The 11,018-nt window shown below is 40.5% G+C and overlaps 1 protein-coding gene across 5 annotated transcripts in view; it reads right to left on the minus strand.

Moving 5' to 3' along the window:
- The window catches only part of arhgef10la (Rho guanine nucleotide exchange factor (GEF) 10-like a), a 154,621-nt gene extending 146,294 nt beyond the window's left edge, over nucleotides 1-8,327 (minus strand). For 3 of the 5 annotated variants that reach the window (XM_086149999.1, XM_086149994.1, XM_086149998.1), the window contains exon 1: nucleotides 7,961-8,327. The gene's annotated coding sequence lies outside the window, so the exon portion shown is untranslated. Of the gene's footprint in view, nucleotides 1-3,541; nucleotides 3,605-7,960 lie in introns of all 5 variants that reach the window. The other 2 variants (XM_086149997.1, XM_086149996.1) reach the window with 1 other exon arrangement.
- Nucleotides 8,328-11,018: the final 2,691 nt, after the last annotated feature.

An 11,018-nucleotide genomic window follows, 5' to 3' on the forward strand; every position in this document is an offset into this window, starting at 1 on the left:
TACAGTATATAAATAACACTGCCTTTCTATAGAGAATACAATAAGGCTATATATGACTATATATTTATATTTTCACTTTTCCTTTTTTTTACAATAAGTGAGCTGGTACTTTGAATAAAGGTTAGACTTGAATACAAAAGCAAACCTGGAAAACTTTTCCCACTTAATACCCCCCTTCCAGAATCAAAGTGACAGGTAGTCAGAGCCAGTTTCTCTGAGGGAAGGCGTTTGGACAGTTCATCAAACAGTGCCCACTGAAGAAACACAAAGAGCCCCTGGGGTGTGTTGCTGTGTGAAGGCTATTCTTTGGGGGGAAAATAAGACACATCACAGGCTGGAGATGAAACCAACTCCTCCACACCCTGTCCCTGACCTACATAGAACTCTCCAAACCTCACCCACTGTTTGCCAATTGACCGGAGGGATGTTTTTTATTGGTGCAGAGGAAGGCATAAAAAAATTACCCATTTCAGGCCAAAAATACACACTAAAAACCATGGTCAATATAGTTTCTTTTTTCAAGACATGTTATTTGCATATCTACAGTATTGGTGATGGTTTGGATGATTTGTTTATTCTGTGTTATGACTGTTGAGGAAAAGAAATGTCTGCAATGTGCGAACAAACAAACACATTGTCCATTGTATTGGTTGGATGTTGTTCCATAAAAAGGAAATTATATCTGCAAATGCCTGCAACTTTCTTCTTCAGGAAAAGCAAACAAAAAGAAAAACAAAAAACTTAACCTCCAAACAGCAAAAGCACTTTCTGAGCAAATAATGTGAAAAAAAAATATTAAAAAGACCTACAAAAATAGATAGTGAACTGAAGCAGTCACTTAAGAAATACACACACACACACACACACACACACACACACACACACACACACACACACACACACACACACACACACACACACACACACACACACACACACACACACACACACACACACACACACACACACACAATAACCTAGAGACCTACTCTGAAACCTTTCCGGGCCAAACAAACACTTAAAAAAGTGCATGTATTAAAGTTCCTAGCAAAAGAAATAAAAAGGCTGACCTCCTTTGAATAACTGAGCAGATATGAGACTTAGGGAGTCACATGGATTAGGCTACATCTCTCACTGTAATGCTGACATGCTTGTTTTCAAAAATAAAACTGCAATTGAGCTCAGGAAGTTGCAGCAAAAGTTTTAAAATTTTATTTTATTCAATTTTTTCCTAATCTTTAATTAGAAGCTCAAGAAGAAAAAAAAAACATATTCATCCTGGAATCGGACAGGCTCCATGTCTGGAATAGGAACAAGATGCAGCAGCATCTTAAAATGACAATATCTTTTCTTAAGTCATTTGTAGGAAAAAGGAGGCACCAATGTTGCTATAAAAGTAACCTCTAATTATGCTATCACATTTTATAACTCTGGTTTACATCAATAAATACAATATCATGGGAATAATTCATTGCTTGAGAAGTGTTATAATGAGGTGATCATTTCTAAATTGGGATTCTATACAGCCCTTTATAGATTTTCAAAAATGATCAGGATGCTAAAGAGACCAGATACTTCACATCAAATTCTGAAACACGCTGAACCATCACATGTCATCAGCTGACTGCTCAACGTACAATTATACACAGTAGAGAATATCTTATTTTCACTGTGAAGCTGCTTTGGAACACACTGCCATTGTAAGTATTGTAGACTTTTGTGTAACTAAGCAACTAGTAATCCTGACTATATGTTAGCATGGCACCTCACCCTTCTACCACAATGTTCTTGTCACATTGGCTTTGTTTGTAAATGTTAACCTTGAAATAAATAATTGTAACGTGTGAAGAATTGGATTTAAGCACCCTCCATTTTCATGTACCACTTTTCTTTCCCAGTTTTTCATGGCTTTTATTTAATTTTGAGTTTTTTAAAAAATAAAGCACTTGATTCTTGTTAAGAGCAGCTTTTAGTCTTTTCTTTTATTTGCTAAAAGACAGATCTAAAAATAACAACCCTTCAAACACTACGAAATGATTGGTGAGTAATACAGTGCTTTCCTGACCAGGGTCATAAAAACATCTGTTCCGATATGCACTTTATAATATCTACAGCACTTTTCCAGTTGAAAGTGAACCAGCAAAATTGAACAAAGTAATATCTAGTGCAGTACCTGCCTGTGAAATGGCCAAATCTAGACCCAGCTGGTGCCCAGCTATATCTCTGCTTGCTGGAAAAGCATAAAATGTAAGAATACGGAGTTCTAGCCACTGATTTACAGCTAAATGTGTTTGACCAGTGACATGCCAACCCGAGAGCCGCAGGTCAAAACCAGCTGGGGGACACCAGACAATGGCAAAGGACAGCAGCTGCTGGTGACTGGATAAACTGCACTCTCAAATACAGAAAAAAAACACAACTACTTCTGGCTCCTTCCTGGGAGAATAGCATAACACTCAGTAGACAATGAGTGACCAGCAGACCAGTGACATCAACAAATGGTGCTAAGCGGTGATGATTCTGCCTCAGCTGCTCCCTTCCCTAAGCTTCCTTGAAGACTCCCTATCAAGAGACAATGACAGAGATCCGTTCCTCAGGGTTCGTGAAAAGTCAGAGAATGTCTTTCTTTGGCTGCCAACAAGTGTAACAATCTGAGAGGCTTTTTCAAGACATTTGTGGATCTTGTGGATTCTCTTTGGCATAAGTTGCCCCCCAAACAAAGCTTCACTTTCTGCATATAGTGACTATTTTACATTTTGCAAACATGAGAACAGTGTGTGTCCAGGTCGTGCAGAATATGATATAAATATACACATGATAAGGAAATTATCTCTGCCATCTTCACCAGGTTTGTCTCTGCCCTGCGGCATTCCCCTGCCAGACAGGCCTTGATATGACCTCTTCTGTGAAGAGCAACTCAATTATGCTAAGTCCATAACGACAGTGATGCTGGTGATACGTTAGTCAAGGACACAGAAGGAAAGTGACCTACCATCTGCCATGCATGCTCACAGAATAATACTGCACTGTACTCGTGTGTATTCATTATCATGAGAAAAGAGGTCCTCAAACATGCTGACCAAATCATTTTGACAGCAATAAAAATTAATTTATTTTATGATGCAGACAATTATGGGCAGAATCCTGGAGGTTACTGTCCACAAAAACCAGATGGCATGCATGAGTATCCATAACTTTAACATGCAGATAACGTGTGATTGTTCTCTTCCCAGTAGCGAATCAAACAGCAGGTTGAGGCTACAAAATAAAACTGATGTTTGTGGGGGGTATCAGGAAAACGTGTTTTTGATGAATGTTTTCCATATATGAAGTAATTATTATGCTGTTAAAGTAGGAGAATCTTCATCACAGGAGGATGACTTTTACTTTGCTACTATAGAGATTGAGGTTGTGGTTCATACCCTTCTCATAAGATTTTCGAGAGAGATACAGGTAGGAAGAAAAAAAAAGATTGCTATGATACTGGAAAGAGAATCAGATCAGTTTTGCAATTATTTTGCAGTCACATCACTCTACTCACATATTAAGTTCCACTCAGCTAAAATAATGTCATAGTGTGAAGGTCGATTCGCTGTGGCGACCCCTGAAGGGAAAAGCGGAGAAGAAGAAGAAGAAGCAGAAGTAGCTATGAGATTAATGGAATTATTATGGCGGTTTTGAGGTGTAAACAATGGCATCTGACCATGCTCTGTTGGATAAGCTAAATCCATCCATCCATCCATCCATTATCTACAGCTTATCCTGCACTCAATGTCACAGGGATGCTAGAGTCTATCCTAGCTGTCATTGGGCGAGATATGGGGTACACCCTGAAGCGGTTGCAGTCGAACACAGGGTTACATGTAGAGCATATAAATTTATGACCATTTGCCCGCCAATGAACACCTCTGGGCATTTTTTCCGATTCACCTTCTGCATGTTTTTGGACAGCGGGCAGAAACTGAAGAACCCAGAGGAAACCCACGCAGACACAGGGAAAACATGCAAACTCTCCATGGAAAGGCCCCTGTGGGAGTCATGCCAGGGTCCTTCGTGCTATAAAGCCAAGCGCTGTAGCGCTGCACCACCAAGCCACATGGTTAAGCTAAATAATGACATGAATTCTAAATCACTGAAGGCATAATTTTTTGGCATTATATCATCTGTAAGGTTCAATATTGTTTATTTCATCAGCACTACAAGACACTAAAAAAAGACATTCAAAAACAAACCTAACTCATGTTCCTGGTTCTTAAGCTCAATTTACAATGTAAAAAGCTTTCCGGGGGAGGCTAAAATTGCACTGTCACAAAGCTGGTGGTTTTTCTGAGCTCATCTAATGTGGTTTTATTCTGTTATAGATGTTTCTCATTGAAAAGTCCTGTCCAGGACACAATTAAATTGACCTCAACATTCATCATCTGCAATAAATATAGTACATATAAATACAGTCTACCAGTCAAATGACTTTTTTTTAGTTTTAAGCTGTTTTCATAAACCTATACAAATTTTTATTTCAGCAAATGTTTGGGTCCCATCTTCACAAGTGTGATATTAATACTTTCATGAAATCAAAGGATTTTCAATACCTCGCCCTCCACTGCTTACAAGAGCAGGGAAAAAAATTAAACTGCCAAAAGCAACACCATAGAGATTTTGATATCCTAACATGTCGCCCCTCCCTAGTATGAATCAGACTCCCAGACACAAGATTCAACAATTTGCCAAAACTTTAATCACAGCGTATTTTCAATGGACCCCGCATGCTGCTGCATGTCCATGGGCTGTGTCACGAAACTGCACAACACTCTGTGGTCTCTCAGAAAAACCTAATGACTATGTCTTGGAAGTTGGTACTGAAGAAGCCTTTCGGATGAGAGGTGAAACGTCTTCAAGGAAAGAAAATCAAGTCTAGTTGCGAAAAGATGAAGATTTTAACAAGAATTAACCATGACCTGGATGACTGAAAATCTCACAAGTAATGACTGCCTCAAGAAAATTTGATCAGTCTTAACATTTCTTCAAGAACACACAAAACAAAAAAGTGGTTTCTGATTTCCTGTGATGCACAAATGTCATCTCCAGTTTGTTAAATGAATCCTTAAAATATCGAACCTATTCAAGTATGACAAATATGCTTTAGAAATACATTACAACAGAAAGAAATATATATTTTCCATTGTCTGGGTAAAAAAAAGGTCTCCTTTGTGGCACCAATAGAGCACCTTAACCATCATAATATCCAAATGTTTATTACTGAATTTGGTTGACCATTGAACTGAATGAGGCCAAAGGTTGGTTTGCAGTGTTATTTAGGTTTATGGGCATTCAGAAACAGTAGGACTTTGTTTTTACTCTGCTGCTGGTGCCTAAGTGATTTAGTAAAATAAATTGGAATTATACAAAACTAGATTACATTATAACATCTTAGATGTGAACATTTTTCCAACTGTTTACTAAAGTTTATACAGAGGGGATTTAATCTATTTTTTAGCAGGTGGAGATAGCTGTTTATTTTCTTCCCAAAGAGCCAAAATAAATAAAAAAGGGCCACTTATCTGTAACATGAGATAATCAGGATGCTTCATCCTGCGAATTTTTTGTTAACTCAGAGTGAGTTTATTTTAGCTGAGAGAATGTCATTCACCCCTTCAGCAAAAGAGAGCTTTATCTTCCCGTAGGGCAGCAAGATCACCAGGAAAGCCATTTAGCACTACAAACTGTTAAACAAAATGATTTCCCCAAAATTCATATTCTTGTAGACAACTGCTGGTTGTGACAACATTGTCATTGTTATGTTCATCAGATTCTGGCTCACTTGCATCTTGAGGAAACTTCTGAAAGCTTTAGCTATCTGTCCAAAAGAAGAGCTGATCAAAACAGTGACAGCATTTTAAACACGTGCTGAAGTTACAATGATGGAAAAATGTCAGATTTCTGAGTGAGTGCCATTTCTGTTGATATTGTTTCTTTTCTTGCTTGTTTTTATAATCTATGCTTGAGTGATGCTCTGGTCTTGTGAATGTTGTATTAAAGGACATAACGGGAAAGGATGGGAAAGTTACAGCACAGGAGATAAGATTTAAAACTGCAAACATTCCAGACTGATTGTATGTTATTTGACATTCCCAGGGAAATGTGCTTCTGTGTAAACGAGTACAACATTAAACATGAGACAGGTCACTGCCAGGCTAGGATGGCAAAAGCAAACTCTCAAAATCCAGATGCTCAAAGTAAATTTTTTTTCTGCTTTGTTTTAACTTACTGGAACTTGTTATTTTTTAACAAAATGAGCTACTTCCTGAGGCAAGTATAACTTCCATCCATGCATCACCTACCGCTTATCCTACTCAGGGTCGCAGGTGGTACTGGGGCCTAGCCCAGCTGCCATCAGGCAAGAGGCGGGGTACACCCTGGACTGGTCCCCAGTCAATCCCAGGGCCACATAACCAGACATACAACAGTTGACTCTCATTCTCCCATCCGGGCAATTTTCCCCAATTTTTGCCAGTTAACCTACAGCATGTTTTTGGACTGTGGGAGGAAACCGGAGAACCTGAGGAAACCCAGGCAGACACCGGGAGAACATGCAGACTCAAGGAAGGAGCATCAATTCAGGGTCCTCTGTACTGTGAGGCAAAAGTGCTAACCACTGTGCTACCATGCTGCAAATATAACTTCTTATACTTACCAGTTCTGACTTAAAGTAGTTGGAAAAAAAAAAACAATATTGTGCAATGTGCAATGCTGAAGTCATCAAAAAGGTACAGACTGATAATGATAGTAAAAAAAGGAACTTTGGGAACAATTTCCAAAGCACACAGTTGTTCATACTTCATTTACTATACTTTATTTTAACTTAAATATGCAAAAATAAAAAATTCAACTAGTAGATAAAAAAATAATTCAACCCTGAAAAACCCTTTTTTACCGAAATGCAATTAAAACTAAGTAATTAAAGTTTGTTTTGAAAATGGAGTAGAAAGTATAGACAATGGTGTTAAAATACTTGGAGGAAAAGTGAACACTCATGCTAAGTACGGCGAAAAACTTCTTGGCGTTACATCCAGGTTCTGCTTTGAAGTAATAAATTTATACTGGAGTGCCACAACTTTGCATATGTCCTCATGGGTGAATGTGTGGCAAAACTGCAAGGGATCCCAGTCATAGTTGTGTCTTTGTCGACGTTTTAGGCCACGCATGAATGGATTGTTAACGTCCATTGGAGGAGCTTGACTGTGACTAAGGAGAAAAAAATCTAGTACAGTGGGTCCATGGAGTTTCTTCAGGAAAGCAACTTGAGGAAGTTAGAGAGACAGTTGCCCAAAATGTAAATCACTTGCCCTCGACCCCTCTCCTCCCACTCCACTCTCTATTTTTTGCCAAGAGTATAGAAGCAGTGTGAAATCCATCCTGGGAGGGGCTATTGTACTCCAGGAAGCAGCCGTCAAACTGGAAGGCCGGAGCCGAGGAAAGAGAGGGAATCTCTTTTCATAGCTGGAGGCTGTGGAAGCAGTGTGTGTTTTAGCAGAACCAGTCAGAGATCTGTGTGTGTATTTGTCATATGTGTGTTTGGGATGAGTCCACAAACTCCCATTCATCCTCCATGGTATCGGTCCTAGGAACTACTGCTATCATGACAAGGCCTCACCCTCTGTAGTCCTGCTGTCTCCCTGCCACCCAGGCTCAGATTTAATCACCCATGCTGTTGTGTGTCTGTATCCTTTTTTGTCCAAAAAGGACCACACATATATCTGCCATTCCCATCCTTGTCCTCTCAACTGCCTTGTGGCTGCCACACTGGGACACAAGAGGCACAGACCAGCTCGCAAACCCACCCCCATTTTCAGTCTATCAATAGACAAAGCTGCTGCCTCTGCAAAATGCAAACCATGCTGGAGGGCGAGGAAGGAGAAGGAGATGAGATGGGAGAAAGAGAAGAAACAAACATGACTCTCACCTCCTTGTCCTTAGTTGTTTGTCCTCTGTGAAGCGCCACTGGTGACCCTTTAATCCTGCTAACCATCCATAAAGTCCCAATATGGTTTGTTTGTCTATTTTGTTCAATAGGCAGCCGGTTCCTGCGCACTCATCTTTACAGTCCCCTGTGAGGGCTGCAAGTGGCCGCCTAGAATTCTGCTGTGCTGTTTACTTTCCCAAGTTCTCCAAAAGCACCGTGTGCACTAGCAAGATGAAGGTACCTCCTGCGAGCTCCCAACCCTTTTCTCTCTGCCTCCCTCACCCCTATTCGCTTCCGAGTCTTCCTCCCTGTCTCTCGCTTGTTTTCAGTTGTCCTTTCTCCCCCTTATCAGACCCTCCAGCCTAATTCTGCCCTTTCTTTGGTTTACTCCTTCCCTCCCCTTCGCCGGACCCCCGCTGCTGCCCTGACTGCAGCACAAAGCATCGCGAGTCGCTCTCACAAGCAACCCGCCAATGGCGAAGGGCAAAGTTGAGCGCGCAGCCAATGGCAGTGCTAGAGGGGGACAGCTGGACCAATCAACGGACGTATTCCGAAGAAATGGGTTGAGCAAATGGAATTAAGGGCAATGCCGCGTCGGAGCACTTCCGTGTTAGACTGAAGTTCAGCCCACTGAACTTGAAGACCGACAGGAACCTGAAATAAGGCGGTTGCTGCAGCGCGTAACCTCTAAAAAATCTAAACGATGCAGCTGCAAAGTCATTACTTTAATTATGGAGTCTTTCTTTACGTCTTAGTTTGCGTCAGCAAGCTGCTGTTTGGTGAACGTATCACAGAAGTGACACATATTCAGTAAATTTTACATGTTAAAATTAAAAATGTGTACTTTGTCAGGATAATGCAGTGATGTTTTCTTTGTCTGTTATAACAACAACAACAATAATGATAATGATGATGATGATAGTAATAATAATAAAAGCTGTGACATATAATGTTCTAATTAATTTTTTTTTTTTTTTTTGCACTGATTTACAATATTTTGTTTTATATAATATCTAATGCAGCATCAGGGAGGCACAGGCCAGTCTCTCCCTGAGTCGGTCCCAAGCCCGGATAGATGCAGAGGGTTGCTTCGGGAAGAGCATCCGCTGTAAAACTTTTGCTAAAACCAAATATGCAAATCAAACCTAACAATCTCATACCGGGTCTGTCAGGGCCCGGGTTAACAACGGCCGCCATTGGTGCCCATAACCTACAGGGTACCAGTGGAAATTGGGCTACTGTGGGTCACAGATGGAGAGGAGGAAGGCGTGTTCGCAAGCAGAAAGAGAAGAGGAAAGGCAAGAGTCTGGGACTGAGAGTAGGGATTTTGAATACCGAGACGATGACAAGAAAAGGTAGAGTAAGTTAACATGATGCAGAGAAGGAAGCTGGATATACTGTGTGTCCAGGAGACCAGGTGGAAAGGTAGTAAGGCCAGAAGCCTGGGAGCAGGTTTTAAGTTGTACTATCATGGTACTGACAGGAAGAGATATGGAGTAGGAGTTATCTTTTAGGAGGAGATCGTTAGGAATGTTCTGGTAGTGAAAAGAATGTCAGATGAAATTATGAGTCTGAAACCGGAAATTGAGGGTGTGATGCTCAGTGTTGTTAGTGAAGTGATGGGCAGATTTGGTATACAGGATAGGAACGCAGCGGGACAGATGGTGGTAGATTTTGCATTAAGGACGAAAATGGCTGTAGTGAACACTTCTTTCCAGAGAAGACAGGAACATAGGATAATTTATGAGAGTGGAGGTAGGAGCACGCAGGTAGACTACATCTTGTATACATGAGGTAACCTGAAAAAGACCAGTGACTGCAAAATAGTGGTTGGTGAGAGTGTAACCAGACATAGTATGATGGTTTGTAGGATGACTGGTGACAAGGAAGTTCAAGAGGACAAAGGCAGAGCAGAGGATAAAGTGGTGGAAGCTGAAAAAGGAGGAGTGTTGTATGGTTTTCATGGAGGAGTTGAGAAAGGCTCTGGGCGGTCAGGGAGAGCTTCCAGATGACTGGATAACTACACCTAATGTTATCAGGGAGACAGGAAAGAGAGTACATGGTGTATTGTCTGGAAGGAAAGTAGATAAGGAGACTTAGTAGAAGAATGAGGAAGTGCAGGAGTATATACAGAGAAAGTGTCTAGCAGAGAAGTGGGACACTGAGGGGACTGAAGAGTCAGACAGGAGCGCAGGGAGATACAACGTAAGGTTAAGATAGAGGTAGCAAAGGCAAAACATTGGGCATATGATGACTTGTATGCTCAATTGGACAGTAAGGAGGGTGAGATATATACAGGTTGGCGAAACAGAGATAGAGATGGAAAGGATGTACAGCAGGTCCAGGTGATTAAGGATAGAGAGAGAAATGTATTGACAGATGTTAGAAGAGTGACGGGAAGATGGAAAGAGTACTTTAAAGAGCTGATGAATGAGGAAAAGTGAAAGCGATGGAAGGGTAGAAGAAGTGACTTTTGTAGATCACGAAGCAGATAAACCTGTGGAGGTATGGAAGTGTCTAGAAGTGGCAGCGGTAGAGTTTGAGTTGGATGGATTTGTTTTCCACATCGGCTTTATTTGAGAGCAGAGTTCAGTGAGGGTGCTTTCATAATCTACAAAAAATTCATAAGTGTAGAAGGTAGGTGAAATAATTACATATATTAATATTAAATTTAGCTTGAAAAAGTAGGCTTGGTCAAACAAATGTTGTCTTCATTGTGGTGTCATGACTTGGCCTGAGGAAAACTCAACCTTTTATTACATATTTCACATGTTTGTGTTGTTTTCTTAATTTTTGTCCAACTAGTCTAGCATGAAAAAATGCGCTAGCAGCTATTTTTCATATCAGAATGATTCAGTGCTTCTATTTTGGCTCTAAAGACACTGAGAGGACTTCAGGCGCATGTTGACTGTGAAAAGCTGCGACAAAAACAACATATCAGGTCAATTCTAAGAAAGTTATCATCTTTGATTCAATGTGAAGTCTCTCCTCGCACTGTTCACTTACTCTACATGCAGACTGACTTGGAATGGAAGGAAAAAAATACTATCACTCGGTG

Source organism: Fistularia commersonii, chromosome 7 (genome assembly GCF_037954325.1).
Source record: "Fistularia commersonii isolate RoL2024-O1a breed Wild chromosome 7, RoL_Fcom_v1.0, whole genome shotgun sequence".
In the NCBI taxonomy this organism is placed as follows: domain Eukaryota; kingdom Metazoa; phylum Chordata; class Actinopteri; order Syngnathiformes; family Fistulariidae; genus Fistularia; species Fistularia commersonii.